We start from the raw sequence: 17409 nt of genomic DNA, 5'->3' as shown, positions 1-17409 counted from the left end.
TTCCTCTAGCAGCCAGCCTCAAAGCACTGCCATTCCTGTAGCTCACGAATGATATTCAGATCAGGCTGAAAGCCAGTCTTCCCACCCATCCTCACTATTTATTTGCTGGAGTGATGACAGGTCCAGCCGGTTATGGAGTAAAAATTTAGTTACTCCTTCCATGTTAAACAACATTCATAAGCACAATTTCCTGTGTGGGAGGGCTCCTGTTCCTGTCCCAAATGTCTCTATTATCCCTTCTGCCTATAGCATTCTATGTAGACAAGGAGGCAGATGAGATAGCCTCGCATCTTTCCCAAAAGTGCCCTAAGCTTGATGCTTCGTGATTGAGAGATATCAGTGAGCAGAGCTTTTGTCCCTAGAGCTGAGGTAATGGGCCAAGCAGATATGCAGAGTTGTGAGAGAGACCAGTCACAGAGACTGAGCTAGGGAGAGGTAAGAGGTGTCATGTAGGAGAGAGAATAAAAGGGAAATGAGTCAGGCAAAAGTCTATATGCAACAGAGCAGAGAAGGGTTTAGAAAAAATCCTTTGTACCTGCTAAGAATTTTGTAAATCCCAGTCTGCTTGAACACAGGCTTATCCTTCAGAGCGCAAAATGGCTGGCAGAGGAAGAAGTGGTTAGAAAATCACCTTCTTACATTAGTTCCCTCGATAGAAAGAAATTTACTTGTAAAGGTATATTTTCTAAGATCATCCTATAGATCTTATGAACTACAGCTCTATCTACAAGATTGTGGAAATTGCAAGGTTTTTTTTACTCTGTACCTCTGAGGTTCATTGTCAAGTGCCCACAAAGAGCTTGAAAAGCATTTCTCCATCTTTCACCAGCAAGACAGATCTTGTTGCTATTCGGTTGTCCTCCAGATACTTCTGTCTTAGAAAAACTGGATCTCTTTTAAGAAAGTGTTGTTTTCCTTTTCTTTATGCAGCTGAGTGACATGGAGCAATATCACACTGTGTTTCACAAATCACAAGTCGGTGAGTTCTCCCTTTCCTACCTCTGCCCCCAGATACCGCTCCTATTTTGCTACTACATTGTCACATAAGTACTAATCAAGATTTGTGTGATGTTCACATATGAGCTTATTATGCAACTGACACTAGCAATCATAATAAAAAATCAGTCTGGCTCTGGCAGTCAAGTGGTGATAAGCTGTCTGTGATGGCTGAATTCAAGGCCACACAATTTCTGTACTGAATATCTGACAAATTTGAGGCTGGCTGTCTTAAAACCTTGACTTTGCACAGCACTAATCTTGGAACAAGCCACCCAGGCAACCTTGTCACTGTAGTTTTCCAGATTTTCTGATGTTATCCTAGTTAAAGCTTTATTTCTGCAGCCCATCACTTTTAGCCATCAGTATGTAGTATATCTAAGCTTCCTGCATATCAAAAAGGATATGCACAGAGATAAATTGCCAAGGAAAGATATGTTCAAGGGGCAGACTTTAAAAGGCATTTAGATGGTAGAGGGTCACACAGAAAGAAGAAATGATCAGAGGAATTACAAACTGACACATGTTTTGGAATTCTCAGTCTTTAAAATCTGCCCCAAGCTCCTTAATTATGGAACAGGTCCGCAAGGAAAACCGTAACCTATTTCCCTTTGTTCAACTCTTTCTGGTTGGAAGGATTTATTAAGCCAATGTCAATATTCTTCCCATCAATTTTGGAATGTCTGAGTCTTTGTTGAAACAAGCTATTAGCAGCAATAAAGAGACACAGGACTAGAATAATTTGTCTAGACTTCTCTTGTGTGAAATATTCACAATAATGTGAAGAAGACAGTAAGTAATATTATTCTCACGGCTTACTTTGGCTCACAGGTGGCGGCAAAATCAATTAACTACTTCTATCCAGAGGAATTTATTGACTTCTGCCCATTTTAGAAAGAAATGTGACTTTCTGTTGGTAAAGTTACAAAATGCTTGTCTCGTGCTGTGCAGTTTTGTGATGTGCTGCAAGATGTTCTTTCTGTACTAGCCACCCTGGCTCTGGGGCAATGTGCTTCATCTGGTTATTCTTTCCCAGAAGGGCAGAAGCTCCACCAGTCTGAAAATCTTCCTTACTTGAGTGAGCTGCTAATCTGCGTTCTCATTTGAAGTTTCTCAAACTACTGGTTGGCACTGTTACTTACCTCTGATTACTTTTTCAGAAAACTCGACTCAGCAAAATTTACAATGACTAGTATGAATCTCATAATACCATAAGCAGTGGGAAAGTGTGTTTTTGCAGATAAGACACCCCACACTACTCATTTAACTCAGTATGTTCCCCACAGTATGAACCTGGCACTGCACCAGAGAAGGATATGGGAGAAAGAGGCCAAGTTATTATAGCAGCTAGATCAGTACACATAAATTTAGGCAATCATTTAATGGGAGCTCAACTAAACAAGCTGTCCCTCACCTTTTGTTCCTTTATAGATGTTTATGTTACTAATTAAGCTGTGGGTTAGGTCTGCAAAGTAATGAGGCTCTTCCACCTGCTGATGTCAAAATACCTGACTGTTTGCTGATACTTTAAATAAAAGTAGGTAGGAGAGCTGGCTGTAGTAATTGATTGGTTGCCTGCAAGAGTTATTTCAGGGTGAATGCTGGAGAGGCTGGACTGGCCTAGAAATTTGAAAGAAATGTTGATTTTTCCAGAGGTTGCCGATTGAATATTTTCCTGAGAAGTCTTAGCATTTGGTCGTGTTCCTCGCTCTAGGTGTAGTATGTACTAAGCCTACATCTGGGCTTTCATAAGGGAGCAGATTGCATGTGTCTCTCTTGTATAGTCTAATTAAAATAACTTGCATACATGTGTCAGTGTTCCCACTAGTCTTATGGTATTTAGTTAACTGGTTTTCATTTTGTTGAACATATACTGGGACAGGTTTGGATTTCTAAGCTTTTGTGGCTGACAAAGTTTTAATTAAATATATAATGAGTGTTGTATTTAGGTAATTATTTGAACCCTATGGCAGTGACAAACTGAAATCTGGCATGCTCTGGTATTTATATTTAAATATCCCTGTTTGAGTGTTTTGAAGATCTGAAGGTATATTTTGGGCTACATATTTCGATTCTGGATTACACTTGAGTGGGAGACCCCTGAGGAGCAGTCCAGGTTTACAGAGTAAAGCTGGCAATGCTATACATTGTTCTTGCCCTTTTTTGCTACTTCAGACTTTGACCCTGAAATAAAGACATCTTTACAGTGCAGTTGATCACCTAGCTATCCGAGATAAGTTGTAAAACCTAGGTGCTGATCACTTACTATGATTTTCAAGGGTAAGACCATTAACTTAGATCTGCTGTCCAACTTCCAGCCTTTGTATTTAACTTCTTATCTGAGTTCCTCTGACAGTTTCAGTTATCATGATCTTCACCCTCTCTCATCTATGCAGCTGTCATGTGACATTTTCTTGCTTACTTCAGCAAAAGTTGCAGATTACCCAGCTCTAATTTTAGTTCAACAATGAAGCATGCATTTTGGAAAAACACATTGCTACTAGAAGATGTTCATGTTATCATAATCATATGTTAGGTTAAAAACCGGATCAACATATAGGAATGAAAGAATATATCTGTGTTTCTGAAAGGATAACATAGCTTTTTTTGCTAACTACTAAATCAAATTGGGAACTGCCATATCAAACTATCTGAAATGAATGGCTATTAACAAAGTAAGTTATTAAAGTACGGGGTAATAAAAAGGATTACACGTCCTTGTATAAGAAAGATTTCAGCAATGAGTTAATATGGCCTGTATCTATGGTTTAAAAGTAGATAAAATATCATAGTGAAAATAGGGGTGGTGTGATAAAAAGGTGACTACTGAATGACTTAATGTGTAAAAGGAAGTAATGAGAGTGGAGAAATCAATATCATAATATAGATAGGTTGGCATGGGTTCAAGCAATAGGTGATGTAGCTTTTCTTGAATAGATCGCCTGGTTCAAATCCAGATTACAAGGCATATTCTGCCTTGACATAAATCATTTAACCCCATCGACTCTGGTTAGTAGAATCTGGCCCTGTCTCAGTGATGACTTAAATTCATTATTGCACACAAGTGAAGAATCGAGAATGAATGTGTAGTCTCTTCAGATTTTACTTATTTTTATAGTTACAAACTGATTAAAAACTTCCTGATTATTTTTCATACTCCCCTATCCAGAGAGTTTTTCTGAGATGAAGAGAACTTTTTTTCAGTTGTTAGCTTTTACAGTCTAATACCTGCTTCATGGCTCATGAAAAGTGACTATGAACCTACTGGATTACTGTATAGACTGAAGGCTTGCCTGGACTTTTTTGAAAGCTATTGCTACTTTAAACTGTTTTAAGGGAGAGACCATCTATCAGGAATCTCTGCAGCATTTTTGCCAGTTTGTTCTGACTCTCATGGCTCAGATTTTGGGTTGTGCCCAGAAACATAAGTTTAAATTTTCCTTAAAGATGACCAAAAGTAATATAAAAAAAAAATTGGTTTTACTGCTGAGCTCCTGATTCAGACTAAAACTGAGTGGTTAAAAGGAATTCTATGATTTATGATCTGTTCTGTATAGGGATGTATTTAACCAAAGGATTGAATTTCAGGATCTAAGAGGGAAGAACAAAGAACAGGAAGGAACGAAGAAGAGTGAAACGTGTCATATCCATGATTGTAGTCTACAAAACAAATATAAATAGCTTAGGCTGTACTGTAGTATTAGTCTATGGGCCAGATATTTAGCACATTAAAACTGAGGTATCTTCTCATCCCTTATAAAGATTAAACCCTCCACCACAAGAGATTAAGACCTGTGAAGAAAAGGTTTGTATTGCTGATGTCTGCTAAGAAGTTAGAAAAGGCAGGCTAAATTTAGTTTAGCCTCAAAATGACTTAAAAACCTGATCTAGTTACTGTGGTTTTTCCCAAATAATGCATTCTTCTAGCATGTAAAAATGAGCTGCAGCAAAGCTGCCACATGAGCATGATGCAGGAAATAGACCTTAATCAATATTTCAATCAGCCACCTGTGGGTGACTGAGAATTGGCAGTTAGGGGTTCTCCCAGGTAAATAAAAAGCTACTTGTTTTCTTTCTTTGAAGGAAAAGCTGACAGGAAGTTTACTTCTTTGGGAATTTCTTTGTATAAGCAATAGTGTTCTTCAAAAAAAATGAAGTATTCAGTGAATTCAGTCCTAGTTTCAAAAAAAAACCCAAAACCTTAATTTCGACTGCTAAAGGGAATGCTAGATCTTTATGTGTCAGATCCAAGCTGGTATTAAATGAATAAAGCCCCATCAACTATCATGGGGCTGAGATATGTGATAATCACACCTCCACTTTTGCAGGGAAGGTTGGTTTGGTATTTTTATTCTTTCGTTGTTCAGAAATTCTTATCTGACAAAAACAAGAAGTTGTAGTTTCTTGGCGTTGACACTGCTGTGACCTTATTGATTGAATGAAGGTTGCTATGGTATAACTGCAGAATCTGTTTGGTGATGTATACAGTATCGCCACTGAAAGCCCATCATCTGCCAGATACCACACAGTTGTCACTGTGAGCCTGCATTTTCCCTCCCACCTTCACACAGTGCCATATGGTACGCTGACCTTTAGTGGCTATGAGTGTGTCTTCAAACCACCCTCTTTTATTTATTAGATCATTCTTTTTTCTGCTTTGGCACTTAGTTGCCCACCAAACTTAACAGGATCATTTACTACTCCGGACTTCTTTCTAGAAGGATTGACTGCCTTGTCCTTTGAAAACTGCAAAAAATAATTACAGGCAGGCTGCAGTTTTCTCTCCAAGCAAAGCAAGGCCCCCCCAGGACACCCACTGTGCCAAAATGGTGGGGTCAGAGCTGCCCACAGGCAGAGCAGGCAGAGTGGCCTACTACCCATGGCTAGGATCCTGCTGATCACAGTTGGATGACTGTGCCTGTACAGGAGAAGTGTCTCAGCACATGGGGACAGGTTTTATTTCCTTCCAGAAATGCTGTGTTAGGCTTTTTGCAGACAGTTGCGAGTGTTTCTCAGACTTGTAACCAAAGGGTCCCTGTGACTCAGGAAGAGGTGAGGATGTTGGGCAGGATTACTCACACGTTGCCTGTCCACCAGGGACAGGGGCAATATTAATATCACACTAATCGCAAAGCTGTGAGCACTCCATGAGGTATGAAGTGATTCAGCTAACCACAACAAAACAGTTTTATGTAGAATGTGTCAGCCTCAAGAAGTGGGGGAAAATGTGTCACATTTATATAAAGCCACATCTCCTGTGGCACTTTACCAAAGAAGTCAAAAGCTGCACATGGGGTGAAGGGCTGAGGGCTAGCATGGGGGATGTCCATTTGTATATTTGCTGTCCCAGGGCAGGAGAAGAGTTTGAGCTGTGCTTAGTCTGCTTCTAGATATCGGGTGAAAGAAGAGCCAGTGTGCTGAGCAAAGATGGGTGGTTAAGAGGGGAGTGGAAGAGGGAGAAATTTGCTTCAGTACTGAGGAGAAGGCAAACACCTGTAAAGAGGAGGAATAAAAGGCTGTTTGCAGTAATACAATTAGTAATACTAATAGACACTAGAAATTTTACAGCTACCCTTTACCCTCCAGTATCTGAGTTTTCCATTCATCAGTTTATTTAAATGCCAGTAAGAGATAAAAGCAAAGCTTTAAATTTCATCTGGCCACATGGTATCTAAATCTTTCCTTGCAGGTTTCTCTGTCCTCTGAAACTGGTAGAGATGCCATCCTTCATATCCTGGATTTGAGCTATTAAGATCAACCTGAACTGACATGAGAGAGTGTATTAGCAATGAAAAAGTCCTGAATACCTGGGTTTAAGGTTGTCAAATCTCTGGAACTCCTTCAGGGATCTAAACAGCACAATATTGCTCATATATATTACATACACATTAGAGCATTCCTCCTAAATTTCATGTGGGATCTCTACTTTTACCCAGTGACATGCCTATACTATATAAAATGCTCTTTTATTCTTTTGAACTAAACACACAAAGCAGGTAGAACGATATGAAAAAAAGTAATTGTCTAGTCATTTTACTGCATCATATGCAAAAGCCAGCTGATACATTCTAAGATGCAGAACAAAGAGAAAGGAGGAGGAGAAAGAGATCATTTCTGAAACTCCTATTTCTACAATGATCTGTCAACATTTTTTTAAAAAAAAAGTTTGATATCAGTGCCTGTCATGTCCACTACATTTTGCCAGTGAAAAGGGCTGTACTGATCCTTTGATTTGAAATTAAGTAGATATAGAAGGTTTTAGCTATAAAATAACAAGGTTTTTTGCTGCTAAAGAAATCTTGTTTTCTCTGTTCTTGCTCTCTGACAGTTGGTTGGCAGAGAAAGGAGGAATAATAAGTTTTAATTATATCTCCCCAAACAAGCAGATTTGAAAGCAATGCAGGGATTACATGAGAATAAAATCCCTTCAAGCATTAACTGTCGCTGGTAAAAGGATGTTAGATATAATCCTATAAGGTTAGATGTCCAGACATCCTGGTTTAACCAGGACAGTCTAATTTTTAATTTAACGTTCTGTCATCCTGATTATTTTCTTCGGGAGGCTCATGTGTCATGTTTGCCTTTGTGCCATACTCAAGAGTGGCACAATCATGAAAATAACACTTTAAATCATCACGCAGCTTTTCTCCTCCAATTTCATCAACCAGCATCACATGTCAAAATGCATTGAACATCACAAGCCAGGAGAATAGGAATTGTATTATCTTCTGCATTAAAAAGGAATAGATAAGCAAGAGAACAAAGGAAAAGTAATAAAGAGGAGTGGGGAAAATAACTCCCGATCTATACATGCCTTTTTTTCTTTATGAGGAAAGATGCCCGTGACAATACACAATACACTTGTCACTTGCTTGTTACATAGAGCTTGAACTAAACCAGTTCCAAAAAAGCTTCAGGTGCTGTCCCCTTCAGACACTTCTTGGTTGGCAGGAAAATAGTAAGCAAATACCAGTGGAATAGTTAAGAAGATGGAAAGATGGGGTTTTTTTATTCCACCCATGAGCTTTCAAACTCCCTCAGACAACAGATGTGTGATCCAAATTGGGCCTAATAAAGCAAGGATAGATATTTTTTCTGAGGATAGAAGTTGTTTGGTCAGACTTAGCAGAGTGTTTATTGTGCTCTTGCAATTTTTGGTTTTAGGATGGAAGCAGAAAAATCTGCTGAAATACAGTGTAGTTTCCATCTGAAACCAGAACAGTGTCGTGAATCACATGAGAGAAGTGCGGACCCTTTGTGATTTCTAGGCAGAACAGGTTCAGAAAGCATCTGATCTCCTTCAGGATTTTCTGATCATCCAAGCCTGAGGCTTTGCTTTTCTCACCCCTGCATCCTCTCTCTGAGTCTCACTGTGAAAGTCACTGAGTTCTCCCTTTGTCCAGCTTTACTGTCAGGTAGGAGCATTCATTGCCTCTGAGAAGGTGCCAGTGCTTTGTAGGATGAGATCTTAAAAATACCATGGTCAAGAGGTAGTGCGCAAGCTTTTAACAAGCATCTGACTAAACCAACTGGTTGTTTTCTTTTCAAGACAGATTTTCTTTTATAAATCATTTAAGTCTCATGAATCTATTGCTCTTACACTCACATGCTCATCATCCCTTCACTTAAGTCAGGACTTACATCTGTGTTTCATTTGGAATTTCCCAGGTGCTTGAAGGCTGTGTGCAAGAGCCAACATCTCAGCCAGCCTCAAGGATTTCTTGATGGTCTAACTACTGTACAACTTACTCTTCCCTTAGGGTAGACAATAGTAAGTTTAACAGATGTCTCATTGGATGAATAGGACATGTCATCCTTAAACTTGGGCCAGGTACTGTGCACAGGGTCTGCTGGTTGTTACATCCTGGCTGCTTTGCAAATATGCAAGCACAGGATAATGTGCTGAAGTACAGTGAAGCATGTTAGTCATACTGAGGGAGGGTCCTCTGGGAGCTGTCTCGGTGAAAGAAAGTACTGCTGTAAGAATTAAAGATGAGGTGTGAACAAAGCATTACCACTCTGAGGAACTAAAAAAGCCCTTTCTTAAGTAAAGAACATTCCTGACCTACTGCTAAGGAGCCTGACACTTGGAAACTGTTGATCCTCAAGCATTCAACCACCTTGGATCCAGAGGTAGTGCAGTGAGAAGGCTATGTCAGTAAAGCAGTGGAGATTGGTTCTCTGTTCACACACTTTTGAAACTCCAGCTGGTGGAAACTGGTGTCCTGATCACTTTCACACTATGCTACATCTACAGCAAGCTGTTGTAGTAAGAACTGGAAGAAGTTCTCTCCATCTCAGCACAGCCACCTAGAAGCAATTAAGCACTGCAGTAGAGAGGAAGAAGCCAGTTACTTGTAGCAGAAAGATAGCAGGAGCCCTTGTGTAGAACGTACAAGGGTGCAACAGGATGGAGGGATGGCCAGGCCTCTTCCATCACATCATGTGTTCTTGCAAACACGATGGTAAAATATCCAGGATGAAGCCACAATATCTCTACTGTCCACCTCCAAACAGGATATAAAGTGGATAAATGGTGCTGGGATCCATTAATCTCTGTTCCTTTCCTTTTTGCATATTCTGGCAGACTCTTGATAGTTGGATTTTGCTGTCAATTTTTATCATTTTTATTTTACATCAAAGAATGCAAGAAAGAAGCTTTCTGTTCTGTCTGAGCAGATGAGCTCACAGGTAAATGAGTAAATCCAGACTACTGAAATCTCAGTGCTCTGAAGTCTGATAGTCACCAAAATGACAGGGGACAATCTTCCAATTGGCCAGGAGAGCCCCTACCACCCACCACTAATTGTGTCATTCAAGCATATCACTCAAGATGCTTTGGACCAGATTGTGATTCGAGACACACCTATTTAAATCTGGCATCAATCTTCCCTTCTGCGTCTATATTAATTAATGTCTCGTGGGCTGCATTTCTTCAGATAGATAGTAGGCTGCTTTGGATCCAATTTATTTCACTGGATCAGGCAATTCAGTTCTCTTTGAAGTTTTCATTGTGATTTATATTTGGATGTGCCTTTATATTACTGAGAATTAAAAATGAGTATTTATGCCTTTCAATTATTATTATGTCTTTGTGATTAAATGCTTGTCTTTAATAGTGGGTTGTAACCTAGGAAGTCCTTTTCCAGTCCCAGATTCCTCTAATGAAGGCAGCAGGATTCTGGGCCATGCAGCGTGACGTGGATACAGAGCTTACAGTGTGGTGGCACAGAGAGGGGGAACAGATTTTTGAAGACAGCTTCAGCTGAGGTTCCCTGTCAGCCACTAAGGGTGTTCAGTGCCGTAAGGGCAGTGCTATCAGCCCTGCTGCTGGTGACCCAGCTATTGCACTGTTGGCCACAGTTTGGCTTCAAAACAAATGCCTCTTTTGCGCTCCTCAACTCTCTGCCAGCTCTGAGGCAGAGTCCTGGGGCAGAGTCAATGAGGATAGTTTTGTGAACCTTTAACTATGAAAGGCGCTATGCAGAAAACCAAACACATATCTCCCAGCCTCAGGCTGGACTCAGGCATGATAGTTTGTATAACCACCAGCAGCTGTTCCTTTGCTGGCTGGGGCTCAATCTTCATGGAAGGCAATGGAGGGAGAAAGATTAAGTAATGCTGCAGGCACAGCTGCATCTATTTTTTTCCTCCCTGTGGCATCACCACTCTGCCACGTGTTAAATGAATTGCCTGTGCTGATTCCTTCCCCCTTCTGTGCAGTACAAAAGCAGGACGGACTTGGACTCTGATCTCCACCCCAGAGCAAAATAAACAGTCTAGCTTCTTAACAGCCAACAAATTAAGCAAGGCAGTTAAATAAGGCCACAAATTAGTCTCCTTTAGCAACTTACTGAACTTTAGGTTGTTAGAGCATTTCACACTGTACACCTGTGAAGGAAAAGCAGGCTTCCATACTTCAGCTCAGCATGCCTATCTCAAAGCACTCTACTAGTACTTTTTAAATATCACATCAGACCTGGGAATCTGTCTCCAGCATGTTGAGGAGAACTTGGGGTACCAGACAGTGAACTTGGCTATGACCAGGGCCAGATACCACTCAGACATGACTCTGAGTGTGTTGGATTTGAGCTGCTAAAGAAGAATCTATGTGGGATGCATGGTACACCCGGGAATTCACCCAAACAGACACGTTCCCAGTTTCTTCCCCTTGCCTGCCCTCCTCCTTGTCATCACTCTTAGCCCTGCATTGCGCCCAAGGGCACGGCAAGTACTGGCAGTGGCACATTGTTCTTGAGAAGCAGAGCTAAGCTTCCCTGTCCCCTCTGTGTTAGTTGGGAGGTGTAAGGTCATTGCTTTAACAGAAATCAGCACCATTTATCCAGAGAAGCCCACAGTATATTTTGTTATGTATCGAAGTGAACTTTGTACCATCTTTCTCATGACAAACCCTTGGCTAGAGTGAAGAAAATGTTCTGGCAATAGCTAAAAGGAGCAGTGCCCTTTGAGCAGAATGATTTCTGGCTACTCAGTCAAGGTAAAGCTCCCTCTGAGTGACTGGCCAGTGTAGGTCTCATTTTCTCTCATTCCAAAGAATCTGTTAATATTACTGTCTTAATACTCACACCCTAGTTCATCCTTCAGCAACCAAATAGCTCAGTGAAACTGTGACACTACTGAAACCAGTAGTTCTCTTGCCTTTCCTGAGCCAGCATTTTACCTCCATGTGTGTGTGTAAGCCTTCCAAAACATTCATTTTATGGATAAGAGTAGCCACTTCTCTGTCTCTCCTCACATAGACTGTTATATCTTTTGCCATCAGACTGCCACATATGCTCATATGGTACTTCTTTTTGTGCCATTTTTTTTACCCAGGGGTAAGAGCTGTTGCTGATTTACCCTGGATCCATAGGTCATGAGTAAGGTAGAATGAGTACCTTATCTTATATTTGCCTAGAGAATGTAGTGTTGTTTAGGTGCTAAGTAATTAATATAATAAAAAAAATGCACTGCTGCATCTGTTTGAGGTGTCCCTAGGAAAAGAATTCCACCAGAGAGGCACAGTGGGTTGAAAAGCACAGCACTTTAAGCATAGCAATATTTGGGATGATTAACTGGTACTGTAAAAGGTCGTGGCATAAGCATAAAGAACATGCTGTGGAAAACAGTGATTCTCTTCCATAAATAAAATAGCATTGTGATCTTAAAGAAGTAGGACTTGGAAACAAGGAGACAATGTAAATAAGTAAGTAGCAGGGGGACTGTGAGAATATCAATCAAGAAATTAAGCCGACAGCATAAATAAGCAGGCAGCCATAGCCTAGGGGGTGGATAGAAGAACATGAAGTCAAGCAAAGATGTCAGTGGAATAGTCAAGAGAAAAGAGAATCTGTGCTATGAAGACAAATGGTGCAGCGGAAAGAGTCTCAAAAAGAACTTCACCTCAAATACCAAATTCATGATAAGCAGGGCTGGCCAACAAACAAATTAATACAAGTGAAGCATAGGTCACAGTCAAAGAGACAGTATAGGATCCTTGCCACCAATAAAACTCCATTAGCCTCAAAAAGTGATTTTGTATTTAAGTCACTGGTTTTATATCTCAGGATTTTTTTTAAATACCACACACCATATAGGTTGTAAATGTGCCTAGGGAGGAATGCATTATGGATATAAAACTGTCAGTTATTCTTTACATTTCTAAAATCCTTCACTTTGAAAACCCATAAATGAACTGTAGGAGGGCATTTTTGAGGCAGGCGGCTGCAATTTTTATTTTTGCTTTTAAGCTGTATCATTAGCAAATACTTCTCTTTTGTAACTAATAGTCCTTGTGGGATGTATTTGAATAATAAAAAGGGGGAGAGAAGGTCAAAAGGCATGTGTGGTAAACTTGATTTTGTCATTTGACATGTTTTCTTCCATAAACCATCGAACTTTCTAGCTAGTTCTGCTTGGCCCAGTGAATCCATCTTAATTCTTTCTCATTAACAAAAGCTATAGAAAATATCACTAGTGACAAATTAGGAGGTGTCTGAAGAGGTGTTCTCCGTGAGAAAGTACGTGTGTGAGAGGAGAGTTTGGTGTAAGAGTTATATATGCAGTCAAAGAAAAAGAAATTAAACCCTTTCTGTTTTTAACAAAGAAATGGTTGCTTCTTTGAGATGAATGTAAAAATTTGACGAGAATAACAGAAGATAGGATAAAGCAGGCTAGACTGACAGAGTACCCCTATAGCCATTGAAAGTGGTAAACATGATTCAGAATTTATTCAAACTCTTTTACATCACTGAAGCACAGCTTTGTGGATGCTGGCTTGTTCATTGGCATCTCCTTGCAGAAACAAGCCCCTCCATCTTTCTCCAGGACCAAATGCAAGATTATTTTCCCCTTCAGAGCCATGTAGCATTCATAGCTATGCTCGGAGTCTCTAAAGAATGGGAGAATTATGTTATTTCTTTAGGTTTTCCTCTTATAAATCATTATTTTCCTGCATTTTCTTCTGGGAAAACCTTGATTAGGTCTAGTTTGAGCCTAAGAAATTTCATGACCTTTCAGGGCTGGGCCCCCGGGGTTCTCTTGTTCAGAATAAAAAGCTTGCTAATAGGTTGTGAGGGCATTTGTTACATCTTTAGTTCTTGGAGGAGCTGTGTGTGTTGGAGGGTGGATGCCTTTAATCAGTGCTCTGGAGGCTCACTGCTTCAAGGCCAGCAATCTGCTTCCTCTGTTTACTATGTTGGCTTTCGGTTTTGTTTTCCTGAAGAAAACAAAGTAAAACTATCACATTATGTGACAGTGTATTTGAGTTTTTCAAATCAGCTCCGACATACTGGTTAAGGATCTTGTTGTCTCCTTTATTTTTTTCCTGTGGTCTTTACCTCATGAACTTACTTGGCATGGTTAGAAATTCTTCTATTCTTCTTTGAATCTAGTTTCATTCTCCAGAGTGCAGATCTCAGTATTTTGTGGAATTTTTCTGCTAGCCTGTGCAATACAGCTTTATGTTTTCAGCTGCTTCATGCAAACTGCATCCCCAAATACAGATACAAAACAAGGCAGGAGATAGAATATGACACAAATTACAGAAAACACTCAGAGATAATGTTTGGAAGGAATACGTACAAGCAATCAATCACAAAGCTCAGGGGTAAGCTCTCTGGGACACAGCCTTTTCTGTGTTCAAGAGTTGTATTCACACAACAGCAAAGCCCTTGTCTACAGTGGGATTTCTAGGTATTGCTACAATACAAATAATAATAATTAAAAATAAGGTGTTTAATTCATTGCAATTTCAACCAAACTCTGCAGAGAATTCTATAACAGCACAAGATAAACAACTTAAAAGGAAAGGCATTGTGTACTCAATTCTGTTTGCTCATAGCCGTGATAAAATCTATTGCCAATTTAGACTGGCTTATCAAAGATGAGAATCAGGTGTATCAATAAGTAATCGGTAAAGAAAAAAACTCACTATTTATTAATTAGCACCTATCACTTCTGCTTAGATGACTGTTTGCAGAACAGGCAGCCTAAGGGCCTGGCCAGGTCCTGTCATTCATCCTTTATAGTTTTTAGATGCTATCTTTTTGCTTTACCTGAGTGAAGTTTGCAAGGTCCAGGGGGATTTTTCATTATCAGTTGCAGCTTTTTCCTTTTTTTTTACCATCATGTTAGGACTGAACATGTAGGTTCTTTGTGAACATAGCTTTCCACTGAAGTGTTTGAACTGAAGAGCTTGAACAGAGATCTCTCCAGACACAAGGACAGAGCAGGCAACAGGTTGTCCTGTTTGCTTGCTGGAGCAGCTCCAGGCACCTTTTATGGGTTGGGTCAGTGCAAGACAGAGCATTTGGGTCCTTGTTTTCTTTAGTCCGGTGCTTTGTATAAAGTCGGTTTTGTGAAGACATTAACAAGCATCTTTACACTTTTGTTGAGCAAAATGGTGCTTCTATGGATCCAGTCACATAAAGAAATTTTTTTAAATCTTAAATGAGCACTTTGTTAAGACTCCTTCTCATTGTAGTCCAGTCACTGTAAGATAGGAGCTTTTTTAATAAAAATACAGTCAATTCTCCTTCAATGTTGCCAGCAAACAAAGATTGACTGTTTTTAATGTACATTTCAATTTACAGCGCTTTTGGAGGCCATGAGGGAAATATATAGTCCTAACCACTTAGCTGAAAGTCATTTTTATGTCAATACAAAGTCATTATAATAAAAAACTCCTGTCGGCTCTGAACTTAAAAAATCTAGAAATCATTTGATACGTATTTTACACAAATCCATAGCTTACCTCAGCTGGAAACAGTATTATGGTTATCTCCATTATCATTATTGCCAACTTATGACCATAATCATGGCACCCCTGCAGAAAGAGTTCTGAAAGGCTCTGCAGCCCCTCACTGCTGACAGGCCAGTTTCTATGGGAGGCTTTACATCAAGGTAATGGATCTAGTTAATGTATTGTTGAACTAGCTAGGACTGGGATGGAGCAGTTGGTCTGTACGCCTGGGCTTGCCACCATAACCTGAATGTATTGACTTTTCTGACAAAGCAGTGGACTCTTACAGTAGTGTATGTTTGAAGGGACCTCTGGTCAAATCACCTGCTAAATTGGCTGCTCAGGGCCCTGACTAGCCAAGATCTGAATATCTCTTAGGATGGAGATTTCACAGCCTCACTGGATACCTGTTCCAGCATTGGACTGGTAAAATCTTTTTTCCTAGCATCTACTCAGAATTTCCCTTATTGCAGCTCTTGTCTACTGCCTCCCATCCTATCATCTGTGCACCTCCAATGGTCTGGCGCTGACTTCTCTGCACACTGCCATTAGGCAGTGGAAGACAGCAATGAGATCCTCTCACCCTTCTCCTTTTAATAGTGGACACACCCAGTTTTCTCAGTCTCTCCAGTCCCAGTTAGGGTACTCTAGTCCCTTAACCAATTGGTGGCTCTCTATTTCCTGTTCTTCCACACATCAGGGAGCACAATTGGGGGTGGAAATTGAGGACTCCAAAGAACTCAAAAGCTCTTATAGAGAAACTCACCTGTGTATCAGGAAGGCTGTCAGGGCCGAAGACGTCCTGCTTCTCATGCCTGTTACTCTTGGAGGTTTCTGGTAGAGTGCTTAATCCCCTGAGAGAGTGTTCAGCCAGGTTTGGGAGATGATGTATTGCAGGGTAGCAAGCAGTTTTTAAGCTGACTGGATCAGGTGATGTGAGAGGAGGGTGACGATGAGCTGCCAGTTAAAGAATATAAAAGGAGATTTCTCATATCTTTGAAAGGTGTGCAGGAGGGTTTTACTTTCCAGTAAGGAGAGGGTGAAGCAGAAAGCTAAAAGAACAAAAATCCCCTGTATTGCTGAGCTCCTGGTGAAGCAGGAAACAGGTCCTTTTAGTAATGAACTCCTCAGAGAGGTTAAGGAAATTTGAAGGCAGCATCTATCTATCTCTAGATTCAGTTCCACACGTGACAAGTACTTTTGCTATGAGAGCAAGCATCTGACCTTTTCCTTCCCACATCTCCTCAGCTTCAGTGCTCGTTAGCAGTGCCTAGGTATTAACCTCTGAATAATCCAAGAGAAAAGCCTGAAGAAAGCCGTAGCCTCTGTTCTTAAATATTCCATTGCAGGCTAAATGGATGGAGTAGGTACCATGTTCCTCCACCCAGGAGAATTCCCAGGCAGGTGACCCATGTTTCGGAACCTACCAGTATGATTCTTTTGAAAGCACTTATGTGAATATACCAGAAATATTTTGGTTGACCCAGTAAAGTCTGTAAGATGTGTGGATCCATAGCTTTACATGTGGTATAAACAGAGAGTAAAGCATATCCTCCCATCTCTTTTCTTTGCCATGCACTGACATATGCTTAAAATTTAGGAAGTACAAAGCAAGGGAAAGGTGCTGGCAGGAGCCTGCTGATATCTCTGATGCTTCCTGACATCCTTGGGCGCTGGTTCCTCGCTGTGGCTGTTGCAAGCACAGCTGCTGCTTGTTCAATTGCTGTCAACACCCCTCTGCTGCTGGTGGAGAGCCTGTAGGAAACAGAGCTTTGCTTTTCTGGTAGTTGTGTTGAGAAACTTCCGTGAGGTGTGCTTAAATACAAGTTGGAGTCAGAACTGGCTCCCAGAATATACCTGCATTTTGAATGACAATGGGAGCAGAGGCTTGCAACTCTCTCGAATGAGAGCTCAGTGCTAACAGTGTTTACACGGCCTCACAGATAATTACTGGTAATCTTGGAAGCACTAATATACCTAAGAAATTGTTAAAATGTAGCTAGCCAGAGTACAGATTCATGGTCTTATGCATAGGTTGTCCCTAGTTTTTGCAGAGGAGCTGCTTTCTTCTCTTCCCTTCCTTCAACAGTTTGGTTTGAGGGGACAACAAAATCTACCTCTAAAATAAAGACTTTTACCTGATACTTCTAAGATCATTGCCTTACTGTTTC

This window comes from Leptosomus discolor, chromosome 9 (assembly GCF_034619465.1).
Source record: "Leptosomus discolor isolate bLepDis1 chromosome 9, bLepDis1.hap2, whole genome shotgun sequence".
In the NCBI taxonomy this organism is placed as follows: Eukaryota; Metazoa; Chordata; class Aves; order Leptosomiformes; family Leptosomidae; genus Leptosomus; species Leptosomus discolor.
The sequence above is the reverse complement of the archived record's forward strand: the minus strand, read 5'-3'. Positions refer to the sequence as shown.